This window comes from Capra hircus, chromosome 15, assembly GCF_001704415.2.
Source record: "Capra hircus breed San Clemente chromosome 15, ASM170441v1, whole genome shotgun sequence".
NCBI classification, from domain to species: Eukaryota; Metazoa; Chordata; class Mammalia; order Artiodactyla; family Bovidae; genus Capra; species Capra hircus.
In genome coordinates, this window is record NC_030822.1 from 49350286 (window position 1) to 49369262 (window position 18977).

General features: G+C 43.0%; 1 long non-coding RNA gene across 1 annotated transcript in view; it reads left to right on the top strand.

The window, feature by feature from the left end:
* Positions 1 to 18977, top strand: part of LOC108637679 — a 290898-nt gene that overhangs the window by 70894 nt on the left and 201027 nt on the right. Inside the window, exon 2 of the long non-coding RNA XR_001919236.1 lies at positions 14947 to 15078. This is a non-coding gene — a long non-coding RNA (uncharacterized LOC108637679). The remainder of the gene's footprint in view (positions 1 to 14946; positions 15079 to 18977) is intronic.

Here is an 18977-nt window from a genome sequence, read left to right on the forward strand (position 1 = left end):
TTAGAAAAAATATACTCACACACACACGTACACACACATATACACACTCCAAAAGAAACCCACCCAATGTTAAACAAAATCCAGATTTGAATTTTAACCAGATCAGTTTCATCTATTGTGGAGAATTAGTCTTCTTATATACTTTTTCATGGCTGAATAGTTCCTTCTCCTCCTTTCATCATTATTTTATTGGTTTATTTCATAAAAGGCACTGAAATGGACAAAGAACTCTACCACAGAGTTAAGTTCTAGTGGCAGTTCATTGAAATGGAGCATGGATCAAATGTGTCATAACCTCTTATTTGTAATCAGGTATTTCCTCTTAGTTCAGCTTAATACATTTTATTCCCAGTTGTGTCAAAGAAACATGTATGCCTTTAGACACTCTGTGCCTAATTATGCAGCTGGATACATTAATATCCTGTCATGTTACATGCATTTGAGAGTTAAACAGGGAAAGATGCTGTTATTCATAGCCAGCAATTTCCCAGGATCCAGCAAGATCCTGGTGCTGGAGTATTTGCTTGTCTTTCTACCTTTGTTCCTTCAGAGGCAATGAGGGTCTCTGCTATTGCTGACTAATTGATAGTCTTACTAACCACTGTGGGCTCCTCAGATTAGAATTGCATGCAGATATGGGTCTTGATTCAAACACTAAGGAATGCACACTCTCACTTACATGGGCAGAAAGTCTTCATACTAACAGAGGTGCGATGGAGACCGCAGGACATAGAAGAGGATGGGGGTGGGGTGGGAGAGAGATGGTTGACAGCAGGAATACCCCTGCGAATAGTTCTAAAATGCATGTACAAATGTAGAAGCCTTCAGAATCATCCAACAATGCAGACACCTTTTTTTAAATTTCTTCTCGGCAGGGTGTCTCCATCCGGAGTATTCACAAACACACACACATGTCCATGCAAACCAAGAGGAGGTGAGAGCCCTGCCATCTCAGTTCTGAATTCATCTGATTTCCTTTTTTCCCCCCTGCCTTGTATTCCTCCGTGCATTGTCCCTGCATCCGATGGCAGCCGCCCTTACTCTTGAAAGCAAGAGTCACAGCAGGAGCAGAAAGAGGGTTGAGGGAAGGCTTTGTCCAAGCCACCGTTGTCTATTGTTTCTTTACTTTCACTGCTGTGCTTTTTTTTTTTTTTTTCCTGAATCTTTCCCTTACTAGTGGCCTGTGTCCAGGAGGAGGGAAAAAATTGTAAGAGTCCGTAGAGTAGCAGAGGGTAGCTATTTCTTTTGCACACTGTTTTAAGAAACAGCTTAGCAATTTGGTCCACAAAATTAGGAAATACAGCAAGAATGGAGGGTTCTGGTGGAAAAGTGAGGGGTGGGGGTCTTTGGAGCTCATTTGCTCCAGCCTAGATGCCAAAGGCAGTTTCTTCACAAGGACTTCTGTGGTTCTGTGTGTTTCCGGCTGCATTTTCAGTTTTAAAAAATCATGAGACAAGGCTCATGTCTCTGTCAGGCATTCCATGTGTGTTTTTTTTTTTTTTTTTTTTTTTCGGCTCTACAACTGGATGGACATTTTAAGCCAGGCCAGATCTGCTGTTTGGGATTTTCTCAGATACTTAAATCAGTTCAGCCTGAATTGGTGATTGTCTTTTAAGCTTGCATGTGTAATGTACATAGTAACTTTTCCAGCGTAGATTTCAAAAACTGGTTTTTGACTATCATTTGTATGGCTATAAATCTTGGGGTTATGCTGTTTTGCACCTAAACTAACCATAGCTGTTCTTTTGGGTGATATTTATGCCCAAGTGATTGCCTTCTAGTTGGGCCAACTCCTCTGATAACTCGCAAAGCTGTCAAAGGTTAGAAAGTCACACTCTCAAAATAGATTTTCAGCAAAGTATTTCAAATGGGCATTTGACCTAGCATGAAAATCCTGGGACTTTTTCCCAGGGATTTTAGCTTCCTATAATTTGTATTTCTTCAAATAAATACAAGTGATGAAAACTGATTCCATGTAGAAGAAATCAGAAGGCAGATTAAATCTGAATTCCATTTTCAAAAAATGTTGCTAAAAAACACATTTGCCTTTATTTTAGCTTAGAAAAATCACATACCTATATTAGTTCTGCATAGTTTTTTTTCCCTTCTAAATACTATACTATCTATAATTATCTAGAAAAAAGTTATTCGAAGTTGATTTTTTTTTCCTCAAGCCATCTAACTTCTGGCAGGAGCCCAGGACTCCTGACTGTTGTCAGAATTTGCTACGATTCAGCATTTCAATTCCAAAATGTATTTTAAGTCCAAAGGGAGTATATCTGCATGCAGAAGAGGTTGTTCTTTCTTTTGAGGAGCCATTCCATTTTATGACACATGCTGTTGGGTTGACGTTCAGTATGAGCTCATGATTTCTTTCTTTTCCAAATAATGATTGTAGTCTGCATGTGAATGTCCGCGTAGAATACCTTCTGGGTTCCATAAGAAAACACCCTAAATTGGAAGTATGAGACCTTCACTCTTATGAACAGCTACTTTGGCACCCTGCAAATACATTCTCTTCCTGCCCATTTTCATTGCCTTGATTTAGGGAACTCGGGCCCAGCCACCCTGCCTCCTTCTTTTGTGAAGAGACATTCTGAAATGTCTATAGAAATCTAACTTCTCCAAGAAATGCAGCGCGGGCTATGGTTTGAATGCAAGTCTGAATTTAATTGCGGCCACCCTGGTAGCACACTGTTTAATTTCCAGCACACATCTACATGAACCTACAGCAACTCCAGGCCAGGAATTGTGAACAAGGAGAATTTATCTGTGATAAAGCATATCTTTTCCAAGGAGCAGTCCACTTGGGGTTGATTCCAAAGTCAAATTTTGAGCACATGTTGCCAACGCTTTTATGTCCTGGGAAACCGGTGTCGCTAACTTGTGCAGAGCGTTTTGGATAGAAAGAAATGGAGAACTCCAACTTATGACCAATTCTTCTTTGGTAAATGGGGAAATGAAGGAAAAATGACAAGCATCGCAAGGCTGGCTAGCATTTCCACTTGAAAATACCAAAGACAAAGAGGTTCATGAAAAGCTCAGGGTCTCAATGACTGAAGTTGTACAAACTAGTCCCTTTCGCACTGCAGCACCGTGTGGTTCTCCATGGAGCTGGGAGGAATGCTCATCCCCATGGGAGAACAGACTTGGAGGGCACCCCATCTCTCAGCCTGTGCCCCCTGCACATAGCTAATTCCTGCTGGATCAACTTAAAAGGAACAGCTAAGCTTGTGGCCAAGGTCAGTCTCCAGATATTTTAAAGGCACAGGTTCAAGTTCAGCCATTAATCCAAATATTTCACACAGTAGTCTGTAGTTGCTCCAGCTGATGTCAAACTTCCAAATCATGCAGAAGACCCAACCTGGGCTTTTCTTGAAAATGGAGACCCCGCTTCTCAGATTTTACATATTGAACACAATGTGGTCAAAATACTATCTGTGCCTTAAATCTCCCAGGTCCTAAAAATACAAACATCTTTAAAAACTACAGGGGAAAAATAGCATCTTTGGCCTGTTAGAACAACTTAACAAGAATCAAGCAAAGGGTCACAGGTGTGTGTATATGGCAGCTAAAGTGTAGGATGTAGCTTCTCCTACTCCTCTTCACCCACATGCCTGCCCACCGATTTCAAATAAACACTAAAACGGCAGCGTATGGTCCAAAATATGAAACTCACCTACAACCCCCTCATTCATTAAAACAGTTTCCTTTTCAGAAGCATATACTCCATTGAGACACTACAGTTCAATGGTTGACACATCTTTCAGGGTTCATCACTTTGTAAACCTTTTCAGAGTTCTCTTCCCTCCAAATTGAGAGAACAAAGTGAAGCTGCCTTCCCCTTTACCAGCCCCCAACACACACCTCTTAGTTTTTGGCTGTGCTGGGTCTTTCATGGCTGCACATGCTTTGCTCTTGGTGTGGCAAGTGGGGGCCACTCTGTAGTTGCAGTGCACCAGCTTCTCGCTGCGGTGGCTTCTCTTGTGGCAGAGCATGGGCTCCGGGGCCTTACGGCTTCAGTATCTGTGGTGCGTGGGCTCAGTAGTTGCAGCTCCTGGGCTCTTGGAGTATAGGCTCAGTAGTTGTGGGCTTAGTTGCACCATGACATGTGGGATCTTCCAGACCAGGGATTGAACCCGCTTCTCCTGCGTTGGCAGGTGGTTTCTTTACCACTGAGCCACCAGGAAAGCCCTGCCCCACTTTTAAATAAATAGCACACCTTCCTCTACTTAACTGTATAAGGCCTTTAGAGAGAAGATGCTCATCTAACTCCCTTTGCAATGTAGGGTTCCTAGTCCTCCTAACAAACGTGACACACATTAGCACTGAAGAAAGTCTTCGTTTTGCTAATGAACCAGCAAAACAAACTGTTCTTGTGATATTTGGGGAAGCAAACAGAAAGCTCGTAATGGTTGGTTAAAATAGCAAAGAGGTGGCACTTGGATGTGGTGTTACATGTTCAAGGAGTTGGATTTTAAAATAAGCAGATCTGGAAAATGAGGATTTCATCGATAGGGAATGATGCTTCGATGAAGCTCTATTTTCTCCCCAGATTTACTTTTTTAGCCAGGGGACACGAAGACGCTCTTCCATTTATATACACTTGCTAGGCTGACTGTGGATGTTTGGGATTTCCTTGAAAAACCATTATCTTATTTTGACAGTTGGTGTTTTAAGGACAGCATAAAACTCCCAAGAATGTTTAAGAGAACATTACCACAGGATTGGATTTTTTCCCCATGTTCATTTAATGTGAAATTCTGTGGAAGAGATGATTTGGAGACAATCCCTCCTGTACTCACTTCTCTAAGTGTCAGTCTGGAAGGAAGGAAGAGGAAGTGTAAAAATGCCTGCCCCAGGACTGCCAGCAAGAAAGTTTGTGGGAGGGTATTAGAAAGGAAGCTAAACAGGGAACTGTATTCAATGTCCTGTGATAGACCATAATGGAAAAGAATATGAAAAGGATGTATGTGTATATATATGTATTTATGTGTGTGGCTCTGTGTGTATATATATATGTATGTGTGTGTGTATATATATATATATATATATATATATATATGAAAATGGAAAAAAAAATGAAAGTGTTTGTTGCTCAGTCATGTCTGACTCTTTGTAACCCCATGGACTGTAGCTTGCCAGGCTCCTCTGTCCATGGGATTTCCCAGGCAAGACTACTGGAGTGGGTTACTACTGCTTTCTCCAGGGGATCTTCCTGACCCAGGATTTGAACCCAGGTCTCCCGCATTGCAGGCAGATTCTTTACCGTTGAGCTACCAGGGAATCCCATATACATATGCATAACTGAATCACTCTGCTGTACAGCAGAAATTAACCTAACATTGGAAATCAACTATATACATCAATAAAATAAATTAAAAAGGAACCTGAGATCAGCCTGCCTTCAAAAAGGGAGCAATTTTGTAATGCCTCTCTACCCTTCAATCCCTTTTGCTTGTCCCCATCCCTTTGGGTTTTCTTGTCCCACCCTTGCCCCAGCCACTCGCAAAGTAGAACTAAAAGCTCAACAGGAATCATCAGTGCCATGACCCCCATGAAACCAGCTCACCCCAACAGAAATCAAGAACCCATAGAAAAATTTTTCCACCGCTTGGAGGAAACAGGTTACTGTTACTGCTGCAAAATCTTTCCCCAAAAAGCTAAAGTCATTTGACTGTCACAATCTAATCCATCTCCATACTTCGGAAGAGTTTTATACTGTTCCCCCATGTCCCCTCCCCTCCCCGCCCCCCACAATATGCATAAGGAAGCACTCAGGACCAAAGAGAGCTTTGGCTTGTCCAGGGTTAAAAAACAATGTGGCGCTGAATCACAAGACAAAGACCTTAGCTTCTCAGTTCAGGGACTGGTGGCAGCATGTATCACTTTTCAAGGTTATGCTTGAGATGGTAGAGGAATTCAGTGGCTGCTCTGGGGTGGTTGGTGGGATCCTTGATGTAGACTGTAGGAAGAAGCTCACAATCAAAAGGAAAAGTTGTTTCAATATGACGCACTTGGTTGGTTTCAGGAACCAATTTCCTGGTAGAGAGAATCAACTGTTTGGGCCACTTGAGACATCTGGAGTAATTTTGAGCTTTCTTTGCACATAAAGTGTTAACAAAGTAGGACCAGTGGACATTAGGGTGGATAATGCTAAAAGTGTTGAGACTTCTCAAAATGTTCCTTTCTTTCCACTTCCTGCAAATCTGAGAAATGATCTGAAATGACAACTCAGGTGTGCAGCATGGTGACCTTAACGAAGACCTCTCCTTTTCGTGTTAGGACTAGTCATTTTGGATATGCAAGATCCCTCCATCTTATACCAGTGAATTTCAGTTGTATGGATAATCAGTCAGAATCATTCAAGTCCAGAGCAATCTTTTTTCTAATGTCAGATTTTACAAGACTCGTCTACACTGTTGCCTCAATTTCTGATTTCCCTTCATTCTTCTTGATGGAGTCTTAAAATACTGCATTGCAGCTAATAACACAAATGATCTCACTGCAGAAAGAAAATTATCTATCCTAGATCGTAGAATTTAAAAATAGGCATGACTCTGGGGATGTTTAAATACGGTGATACAATGTGGATTAAAGTTCACCAGTATCCCATGTCACAGTCATTACTTTCTGTTTCCAAGTAATTTCATTCGTAGACCTAGCTGGAAGAAACTCTAAAGTTTTTTGACATCCCTGCTATCGTGATGTATGATGGTGGCAGCCTTGCTTGGCATCTCCACTCTCAGTTGATGTGCTGTGATCAATGTTGAGTTTGTTCTTTTTATTTAACTCAAGTAATATAACTTCCCAACTTCCAGAAAAACTATTTCCTCATTGGTTGTTCAGTTCCTAAAATAATGTTTTGAATGATGGTATTAGCTAAGTTGTGCCTAGGCATTCAAGAATGGTTGGGCAATTTATAAACTTGTAGGACCATGTTTGTGTTAAACAGTGGAGAAAGAGAGAACTTTTATCACATTAGTGCTTTTTAAAAGCATGATTATTTTTACTACCTAAAATAAAACATACCGTGCGGTGTCTTCATTGTTTTAATAATAATGAGATATTGAGTTTATTTTTTTGTTTTTGTTTTATTTGTTTTTTAAAATTTATTTTTCATTGAAAGATAATTGCTTTACAGAATTTTGCTGTTCTCTGTCAAACCTCAATAAATATTGTGATGTTTTAGTTTTTAAAAACAAAATTCCGAAAATGTTCAGTTGTGGATAAAGGAATGCTTTTCATCGTCCAGTTGGCCTCTGTATTATGAATACATTGAACAGTGATCCCACCCTCAGCCTTGTTGGACTAGAATTTATGACATCAGTAGGCATTATTTTCACTCCTGGTTGAAGTTAACATGGTGCATTCCATTCTGATGAGCACACTGGGACAACTGGAGAGAAGGGAGGTGGTTGGTATTGGACCAGGGAAATAAGCTGGGAATTGCACAGTGACAGATGTGACCTTTCTAGTGATACGATGAACCATGATGAAATACCAGGATGTATACAGGATGACAGTTAGAGTTAGGAGCTGGTCACTGCAAGACAGATTTCCTCCTTTCTTGGAAACACAACCAATAGGGACACTGCACCCTCTCAAGCAGGCCTCAACTTATTCAGGAATATTCAAGAAGAATGTGTCAGTGGACAAATATTTTGCTGAATGTTTGCTCTCAACCCAGGACTGGAGGAGATATTGAACTTGTGAGAGGGGTAATAAAAGATGCAGTGAGGGTCTTTGAAGAGCTTATCACCTGGAAAGAAATGCCAGTAAATTCAGTTCAGTTATTCCAGAAGCTTGGTGGGTAGAGCTATTTGTTGGGCACTGTACAACATGTCAGAGGTCAGACAAAGATAAAGACATGGTTCCCACCCCTGATACACTCATTGTCTTAGATTAAGTCTATGAACTCGTAAATAACAATAGAAGGTGGTATTGGCAGCATGCTGTAGTGGCAGAAGGAAGGCACTGCTACTTCTTAGAGCCTGCAAATGCTTACTGAAGGGACAATATCCAATCTGGATCTTTTCTTTTTAAATATTTTTTTTTATCTGGCTGCGCTGGGCCCTAGTTGTGGCATGCAGAGCCTTAGCTGCAGCCTATGGGATATAGTTCCCTGACCAAGGATTGAACCAGGGCCTCCTGCATTGGGAGCTCAGAGTCTTAGCCATTAGACCACCAGGGAGGACCTTCAATCTGGATCTTGACTGAAGTAATATTTGTTTAGCATCTGGTAAAATTCCATACTCTTGCTTGTGCTGGGGATCAAAGAAGGATAGGATGGCATCTGTCTTTGAGGAGTTCATGGTCTGTATTAGTAGATGAACAGGTTATGAACCACCGCTCCCCCCAACACATGGAACAGAGTCGGGTGTAAGTATAAAACAGGTGTAAACAGTTACTAAGAGGACCAGAGGAGGTCCTTATGTCCTGTCAGAGAGAGTCCGAAAAGGTGGCCTTCCTGATCTGTTACACAATGGATGAGCCCAGTGGGTAGATTGAGATGGGATATAGAGAAGGGAAGAACTAATTCTGCCTGGAAGAGGGTGAAAATTGGTCATGACTTTGTGGAAGAGATGACATCGGTCTGAACATTGAAAGTCACGTGGAATTTTCCCAGGCAAGGATAGTGAGATGAGAGCAGAAGAGAATCCCAAAGAGATGAGGCAGCATGAATTGAGACCTGGGGTGTGAAAGGGCATGGTAAGTCTAGAGGAACAAGGTCAAGTTTGTTTTGGCTGGAACGCATGGGGCATGGAAGGAGTAGGGGAATCCTGGTCAGGAAACTAGCCTAGAACCAGAACGTGAAAGCCAGGCTGAAGACTCTCTTGTTTGTTTGCTTGTTTCTAAGAGGCAGTGAAGAGCCATGATAATTGGAGGTTTTGAAAAGTAATTTGGGCAGGAGAGAGGGCTTCCCTTGTGGCTCAGCTGGTAAAGAATCCTCCTGCAATGCGGGAGACCTGGGTTCGATCCCTGGGTTGGGAAGATCCCCTGGTGAAGGGAAAGGTTACCCAGTCCAGTATTCTGGCTTGGAGAATTCCATGGACTGTATAGGGGAGTAGACGGGGAAGGGATTGGAGGAGAAAGGTTAAAACAGTGATCCTCATCAGTGATGAGCAATGTATCAGAATAACCTGGAAACTTTTGCAGGAGACTCAAGCCTAGCTTTTCCCTTAGCCTTCTGTCTTTTCCCTCAACTAAAATTTCAGATACTGTATGGGCTGATGGAATCGTTAATAGGGGTATTTTGAAAAGCTTGCTGGGTGATGTTGATACATTCTTCCCTCTGCTATTGCATTATTCTAGTCAAGAGAGGCTCCAGGAAGGCTGAGACGATGGAGATGAGAAAGGATGATGTGAGATGCATGAGAGTTGAAATTAATTGGATGAATAGGAGGAGGCTGTGATGGAAACGAAACATAACAAATACTTACGTATCTAGTATAAGCAACTGAGAAGCTATGAACTGAAATGAACTCATGAAGAGAAGCAAGGTCTTTGGAAAGATTATGGACTCTACTTGAAACATGTAGAGTTTGAGGTCACTGGAGGCAGTTGGTAATGTAGGCTGGAGTTTGCGTGCTTAGTTGCTCTGTCATGTCGGACTCTGTGCGACCCCTTTTGGACTGTAGCCCGCCAGGCTCCTCTGTCCATGGAGATTCTCCAGGCAAGAATACTGGAGTGGGTTGCCATGCCCTCCTGCAAGGATTTTCCCAACTCAGGGATTGAACCCAGGTCTCCTGCATTGCAAGTAGATTCTTTACCATCTGAGCCACCAGGGAAGCCCATGCTGGAGTTTAGAATTTAAACTACAGACACGCAAGTCAATCATGCGACAACAGAAAACACCACACTGGTGTTTTTCAAAGGCAACAGAAAACCAGAGACAAGGGAGATTTGTGTTGGCTGGAGCAGGTAGATACATCTCTGTGAAAAAAATGGACTTTCAGTTGCATCTCAAAGCATTAATAGAAAATTCAATTTCGAGCGATGAGGAGATTAAAAATGGAGGTTACTTGCAAAAAGAGTATGGGGTAAGAAAGAAAAATGCTGTTTCAAGAGGGCAGGACAGTAATATAAATGACTTAATAATAAAACGTAATATACTCTCATTTATTTTTCACTCCTAGAAGGAGCCATTATTATTCACAGTTTACAGATGAAGGAATAGGTTCAGAGAGGTTAAACAAATGGCTCACTTGAAGACAAGTGAAACAGTGGCTCCTTTAAATCTAGACTCTTGTTTTGATCCATGAGATTGTATGTCCTTAAAGGCAGTTATCATTTCTTATATGTTGTTAAATACCTCCCGGCTAATGTGTAGCCTGAAAAGACAGTAGGCTCACAGAAAACATTTATTGACTAATTGAAATGTGTCTGGTTTTTTGTATATCAGTTTACTTATTTGCTATCTACTCAAGACTAAATGGCTTTCGCAGGTGGCACACTGGTAAAGAATCCACCTGCCAATGCAGGAGACGCGAGAGATGTGCATTCGATCTCTGCGGTGGGAAGATCCCCTGGAGGAGGAAATGGCAACCCACTGCAGTGTTCCTGCCTGGGAAATCCATGGACAGAGGAGACTGGCTGGCTACAGTCTATGGTGTTGAAAAGAGTCCAGCACTACTGGGCAAACACACACACAAAGACTACACATGATATATAACTTTATAGGACTGGAAAGTATCTTAATAATTTTCCAGTCTAACCAGCTCACTTTATAGAGGAGGAAATTCAGTCTCAAGAAAGGAAGTGTCATACCTAAAATCTCACATCCAGTTATTAGCAGAGCTGGGCCAGTAACCTTGACCAAAGCTTCTTCCACCAAAGCTTTTCTCTCATAACATTCAATCCAAGGGAACCGTGACAGTCATCCCTCTTCTGAGGTCTCTAATACTTGATGGAAATGAAAAATGTGGCTTGGACATAAGAGGTGATTTGATAGGTAAGAACTTTGTCTTTTTAATCATCCAGTCAAATCATTCGATTTAGTGGCATGGATCAGAGAAGCCTGACAGGGAACTCAAGACACAGGAGGTAGTGAACATTTCATCTGAAAAAAAGAATCAATGTAACAGCAACAAATAAAGACATTCAGGGAGGTAATGAGTTTCTTCACGTGTCGTCATGAAAAGCTGTGGAGCCACCTGTGTTTTGCTCTTTTAAATAAAAACGTGGTCTCACCCGGGACAGATGAGAAGAAATGCCATCCCAGGCTAGAGGACTGATGAGGGAGTCATGCAGTGGGTGATGGAAAAGAGTCCGGGGCTGGGGTCCAGAACCCCCGGGGATGCTCACAAGCTGTGTGATCTTGGGAAACTCCTGTTGCTTTGCTCTTTCGGGTTTCTTATCTGTGTATTGGGGGTTAGATCAGATCTGTCTAGCTTTTGTCCATCACTGGCCCTTTCAGCTAAACCTCTGACCACAGTCAGTGAGTCTCCTTACCAGCGAGTGGGGTGGGGCAGTGACTTGGGATGGCTCTGCATTGCCATGGATGTGGGCTCCTAAGGGTGAGCAGAGCCCCTGGGGCTGCAGGAACATTGAGTGGCAGCCTCTGTGCTCAGTCAGCACCTTGTGGGTCCAGTTGGCTCCTCTGCTCCCTTCTGCTTGAGTTGCTGGTTGGCTCCTCTGCTCCCTTCTGCTTGAGTTGCTGGTGTTCAGCGGAAACCCAGCCTCAACCTGTCAGCAGTGGGAACCTGATTCCCAGCAGCCTGTCCTTAGGGATCAACTCTGCTCTGGCCCTCTGCACTTTACCTACATTCTAGATAAGGACCTAGTCATTACTAGATCTCACTCTTTAAAAAAAGATATTTTTTTTTTTGGCCACATGGTGTGGCACACAGGATCTCGGCTCCCTTACCGGGGATAAAACCCGTACCTACTGCAGTGGAAGCTACGAGTCTTAACCACTGGTCCGCTAGGGAAGTCCCTAGATCTCACTCTTGATCGATGCATCTCATCCCGCCCCTCAAGTTCTACCCCTTTGATTTTCTTTTATGGCTTAGTTTTTTTTCTTTAAATTTTTTTAAATTTTTTAATTAACCTATAGTGAAACTGACTTGCTTGTACAGTTTAATGCATTTTAACACATGTATACATTCATGTAATCATCACCAAAAGCAGGACAGAGCAGTTATATCAACTGCAGAAAATTGTTTTGTGCTGTTTCCTTTGTAGTCATCCCTTCCCATCCCCCCAGCCCCTGGCAATGCTGAGATGTTGAACATGTCTTACCAGTGGAATCATGCTAATGGAACTTTCTCTTGAGATTGGTTTCTTTCACTCCATGTGATGCCTTTCAGGTTCATCCATATTGTCGTAGGGCTTCCCAGGTGGCACTTGCGGTAAAGAACCTGCTTGCCAATGCAGGAGACATAAGAAATGTGGGTTTGAACCCTGGGTTGGGAAGATCCCCTGGAGAAGGGAATGGCTACCCACTCCAGTATTCTTGCCTGGAGAATCCCATGGGCAGAGGAGCCCGGTGGGCTACAGTCCACGGGGCTGCAAAGAGTCGGACACTACTGAAGCGACTTGGCATGCACAGCACACGTGTTGTTGTATATATCAGTAACTTGTCCTTTTTAAATTGCTGAGTGGTTTTGCACTGTATGGATATACTACATTTGGTTTATCCATTCACTGGGAGAAGGTCATTTGGATGGTTCCCAGTTTGGGGTGGCTGTAAAGAGAGCTTCTATAAATATCCATGTACAGGTGTTTATGAAAACATAAGTTTTCTCTTCTCTAGGGAAAATGCTGAGAAGTGTGCAGTGCTGGGTTGACCCCCTTCATTTTGATCATTTCCCACTTTTGAACTAGGTTTATCCCTCCCCTTGGATTTCTGATACTGGATTCTCTCTGAAGCCTTCCCTCTTCCTCGGATGAGCAGGTCCATCAACTAATACATTTCTGGCTCCATCTCTTCCCTCCCCGGCTCTCCTCTTTCTGGCTAGAAGCTCCCAGCACATCATAAAGCTGGAGCCCATTTTGATTAGTCTGACATCTTTTTCGGCTCTGAATTTGCGGTGATTTGGATTATTGCACCAGTTTTGAGGTGCCCTCTGCTGGCTGATTTACAAAGCTGGCTTTATGCCTGAGCCAGGGGAGGAATTGTAGGTGCAATGGGAAAAAGAAAAATTATCAGGAAGGGATGTTGTTGTGGCGAACTAACATTGTCGTGACAGCCTGATGGGGACTCTTCCTGTATTTGATGCTACACATATAAAGAAACGCTGCAATATTTTTGTGGTACCCTACAATATTGTGCTTGTCTTCTCAATTGTGGGCAAAGATGGGCTGTCTGGAAAGCTGGACTCAGCCTGGAGCCTGTTACCCAGATTGCTGTTTTGTGAAGACATCCGCATACAAATGACTCAGATCCAAACATTCAGAAATGCTCTTGGAGGGCCATCTGGTTCTTGCTGGTTCTAAAAGCCTCATTCAGCCTGGTAGATGGATCCAGTACAAAAGATAGTGAGGGCTCTTCACTGAGGTTTAAATAGGTTCCACTGACCAAGAAGAGAAGCTGCCTTTTAAAAACAGCTGATAGTGATGCTCTGAGAGCCAGTGGATGGTGCCTCTCGTAGGTCAGAGCCTCTCGTAGGTCAGCGGGAGTTTGATAAATATTTAATTGACAATCGTGCGCTTGCATGGAGGCTTTGAAACGCACAGTCACACACAGAAATGCAGTTTTGTATCACCACGGAACATGTGTTAATTTGTTTGGGTGTCTGAAACAGGCTGGGAAGGCGGCTGACCCAGTCTGTCAGGCAGTGAGGTCTGTCTGAGCCTCAGAATCATCATTGTGATGTGTCATATTTAATTCGTGAAGACAGCGCTGTCTGAATGGTGTTGCTGATGGGTGTGCCATTTACACTCACTGGCTGCTGGCCTTTCCGATCAAAGGTATGGCTGCGCGTTCTGTGGCCAAAGGGACAGGGAGTGTCTCCTTCTTGGGAGGCTGACCGGCTGGGGAAGGGAGGGGATCCTGTGCTGTCAGCCTCAGCTCTGGGCTCTGACCAAGTCCAAACAGAGACTGGGCATCTAGGGAGAAGGACGCTCGGTACTAGGGAACAAGAATTTGAGACAGCCACCTGAGCAATCCAAATGCAGGACGTGGTGCTCGTTTCTCGAGTAACCTTTTGTTTCTCTGAGGTTTATCTTTCTCATCTGACAGGGGAACGAGGAGAGGTGCTCATCCTTCCTGTAGTTTGTGCAGATAAAAACCCAGTATATCCTGGATTGTGTGTGTGTGTGTGCTCAGTCACATCTGACTCTTTGCGACCCCATGGACTGTAGCCTGCCAGGCTCCTCTGTCCATGGGATGTCCCAGGCAAGAATACTGGAATGGGTTGCCGTTTTCTCCTCCAGGGGATCTTCCTGACCCAGAGATGGAACCCTCATCTTCTGCATCCCCTGCACTGACAGGCGGATTCTTTACCACTGAGCCACCTGGGAAGGTGTATCCTGGATGGTAACAGTGCAATTCATACTTTAATGCATTCTCACTCATGAGGACTCCCCTGGCGGCCCAGACAGTAAAGAATCTGCCTGCAGTGTGGAAGACCTGAGTTCAATCCTGTTCAATACACTCCAGTGTATCTTGCTTGGAGAATCACATGGACACAGAAGACTGGTGGGCTACAGTCCATGGGGTTGCAAAGAGTCGGGCACAACTGAGCGACTTTCACTTTTCACTCATGAGAATATCAGGTTGTTGGAGGCAGGGGTCACATCTTATTTCTCTATGCTCCCATCTCAGCACAGCACTCAGCCCAAACAAGAAATGAAAAGGAGCTTGGTAACCACTGTAGATAGAGGTGTGGCTTTTTTAGGGCACCTGTGAAGTTGCATGAAGTTTATAAATGTTGACTCTTCAGGGAAACCATTTCAGCTTTGCCTTGGGTAATTAGTCTTTCTTTTCTTCCCTCTCAATAGAGATGTTGGTGTCCCACATCCTGTTGGTCTCCCACATCCTGTTGGTCTCATCTCTCCAGGACTGTGGCCCTTCAGGAAAAATTCCCTACTGAAGGGGAAGCAACAGCCTAGAGGACCTCTTAGAAAGGACCGGTAAGTCTACCAGCAAGCTTCTAAAATAAAAGAACTACAGAGATCTCCTCAGTACCTGTTGTCCCCATCTCAGGACACAAAAACCTCTTAACAGTCAAAAGCAAAAGTTAATGATTTGAAACTTTTTAGTTTGTCCTACTACGTCTCTTCTATGGTGATGACACTTGAGATGATTTCTGACTGTTAAAGGAAAAATTTCACATGGTTGGTTTTGTAAACCTCTGGTGAGGCTTACTGTCTGCAAGGGAGACTTGGCAGGACTCTGCAGGTGACCAGCTTTATTCCACATGGACTGCCCTCTTCTCTCAGTGTTCAACACTTTCAGAGAGTCTTAACCTTCTTTTTCTTAAATTAATTTTTATTTGGGATAGAGTTGCTTTACAATGTTGTGTTAGTTTCTGCTGTTCAACAGAATGAATCAGCCATGCATTTATATATCCCCTCCCTTTTGCAGTTCCTTTCCATTTAGGTCACCACAGAGCATTAAGTAGAGTTTCCTGTGCCATGCAGTATGTCCTTATTAGTTATCTGTTTTATACATAATATCAATCATGTATTTGTGTCAATCCTATTCTCCAATTCCTCCCACCACCCCCTTCTCTTTTCTGCTTGGTATCAATATATTTGTTCTCTACATCTGTCTCTCTCTTTCTGCTTTGCAAATAAGATCATCTATACCATTTTTCTTGGAGAAGGCAATGGCACCCCACTCCAGTACTCTTGCCTGGAGAATCCCATGGATGGAGGAGCCTGGTGGGCTGCAGTCCATGGGGTCGGTGAGAGTTGGACATGACTGAGCGACTTCACTTTCACTTTTCACTTCCATGCATTAGAGAAGGAAATGGCAACCCACTCCAGTGTTCTTGTCTGGAGAATCCCAGGGATGGGGGGGAGCCTGGTGGGCTGCCATCTATGGGGTCGCAGAGTTGGACACGACTGAAGTACTTAGCAGCAGCAGCAGTATACCATTTTTCTAGATTTCATATATATGTGTTAAATATATGTGTGTGTATATATATATATATATATTTTTTTTTTTTTTTCTCTTTCTGACTTCATTTTGTATGACACTCTCCGGGTCCATCCATGTCTCTACAAATGACCCAATTTTATTCCTTTTTATGGCTGAGAAATACTCCTTTGTATGTAGGTACCACGTCTTCTTTATCTATCCCTATGTTGATGGACACTTAGGTTGCTTCCATCTCCTGGCTATTGTAGATATCCAGTTCTACTGTGAATATTGGGGCACATGTATCTTTCAAATTATGGCTTTCCCAGGGCATATGTCCAGGTGTGGGATTGCTGGGTTATATGGTAGGTCTATTTTTAATTTTTAAAGAAATCTCCATACTATTTCCATAGCGGTTGGAGTCTTAACATTCTTTTGAGTGGTTTCTATTGGGCCCTCTCCTAGCCTGATCTCTTGCAGTGTGGCTGGGGCACCAGAGGCTTAAATTTGCCTCTTGGTGAGTTTGCTGATGATGGTAATTGCAGTGCTTGTATTTTTTTTTTTTAATTTTGGTAAAATACATATAGTATAAAAATCACCATCATAACCATTTTTGTGTTCAGTTCACTGGCATTAAGTACAGTCACATTGCCTTGTTATCATCACCTCAGTCCATCCACAGAACTCTTTTCATCTCACAGAAATGAAACTCTGCTCCTATGGATCAAGTACCACCGCTCCCTCCCGCTCCTGCCCTTGGAACCACCATTCTGCTTTCTGTCTCTATAAATGACAGGTACTCTAAGTGCTTCATAGAATTGGAATCAGTGTTTTTTTTTTTTTTTTTTTTTTTGTGGCTGGCTTCTGTCCCTTAGCACACCGTCCTCAAAAGTTCATCCACGCTGCAGCGTGTGTCAGAACTTCCTTCTCTCTGGAGGTTGAGTAATACTGCATTGTATGTATATATCACGTTTTATTCATCTGTTCATCTGCAGATGGACACTTGGTTCACCTTCACCTTTTGGCTGTCTTGAAACACTCTGCTATAAGCATGGATGTACAAGCATCTCTTCAAGACCCTGCTTTCAGTTTTCCTGGGCGTGTACCCAGAGTGAGACTGTGAAATCAGCCGGCAATCCTATTTTTAAGTGTTGGTGAAGGCGCCCCATCCCACCTCCCACACTGGCTTGGGTCTGCATTCCACCAATGGTGCATGAGAATTCTGCTTTCTCCATATCTTTCCTAACACTTAAGCACTCCAATGTTTTGATAGTAGCCACTCTAAAGGGTGTGGGCTAGTAGTTCCCTGTGGTTTTGATTTGCATTTCCCTGACAGTTAGTGATGTTGAGCATCTTTTCATGTGCTTATCGGCCATTTGTATGCTATTTTTGGAGAAATGCCTATTCAAGCCCATTGCCCTTTTCTGAATCGAGTTCTTTGTTTTGTGGTTGAGCTGTTGAAGTTCTCGATAGGTTCTGGATCCCTTATCAGATACCTGATTTGTAAATATTTTCCTCTGTTCACTGGGTTGCCCTTTCACTCTGTTTATCATGTCATTTAATGCATAGAAGTATTACATTTTGATAGAGTCTGATTAATTTTTTTCTTTTCCTGTTTGGCTTTTTGTGTTATAGCCAAGAAATAATTGCCAAATCCTGTTTTGAAACTTTCCTCCTATATTTTCTTCTAAGAGTTTGATAGTTTTCAGTCTTATATTTAGATCTTTGATATACTTTCTGTAGTGCTCGTTTTCACCCCTTCCTGTACCGTGAATTTCTTAAGCACAGAGACTGTGGTTGTTCATTTTTATATTCTTAGTGCTTAGGGTATACCTGACACATGATAGGTGCTCAGTAAATTATAGATGAATGAAGCAACTTTCTCAGATATGACAAGACTAAATTTAGGCCTATGTTTATAGTGATTTGCCATTTTCATAATAACAATTATAACAGACTGTCTTGGAGACCCATAAAGAAATCTCTGAAATAAAAATGTTAAACTGGTTTCAAGGGTTTTTGGTATTGTATTTATTTACTTTTCTTTGAGAATGTCGAATAGTATGCTTGAATATTTGTCACACTAATTGTGTTCTGATCACACTTGTCCTCTAGTTCCTTTCTCATGAGCTCTGTACATGGTGAGCTCCATCATGATGAAACAATTAGACAAGCTGTTCTACCATCCATGGTGCAGTGGTAAAGAACCTGCCTGCCAATGCGGGAGCCACAGGAGACGTGAGTTCGATCCTTGGGTCAGGAAGTTCTCCTGGAAGAGGAAATGACAACCTATTCTAGTATTCTCACCTGGAGAATCCCATGTTTAGAGGAGCCTGGCTGGCTACAGTCCACAGGGTTGAAAAGAGTCAGACACGACTGAGTGACTGGGCACACCTGGTCTGCCATCCACGTGGGTCCCTAAAATCCTGCATCAGCCAGTGAAGGAGATGGGCGCTGGATTGCTAACTGGCCTTGGGAAGCTTACTCCCACACCCGTTTCTCCCTTAGTTTTCTCATTTATAAAATGAGAGCTTGTATAAGAGTCCTCCTGGTTTTATTTATTTATTTGGCTGCTTGGGTCTTAGTGATAGCATGTGAAATCTCTGCGTCATGCGGAGTCTTTCATTGCAGCCTGCAGGCTCTCTAGCTGTGGCAGGGGCTCTCTAGCTGTGGCAAGGGCTCTCTAGCTGTGGCAGTGACTCTCTAGCTGTGGCAGTAACTCTCTAGCTGTGGCAAGGGCTCTCTAGCTGTGGTGTGTGGGCTCAGTAGTTGTGGTGCGAGGGCTTAGTTGACCTGTGGCCTGTGGATCCCTGGTTGCTCCCCAACCAGGGGTTGAACCCACATCCCCTGCATTGCAAGTAGTCTTAACCACCACTCCTTCTAGTCCTAACATGATGATGAAAGTTTAGGTATTGGCAGTGTGTGATGCATGCTAAGTTGCTTCAGT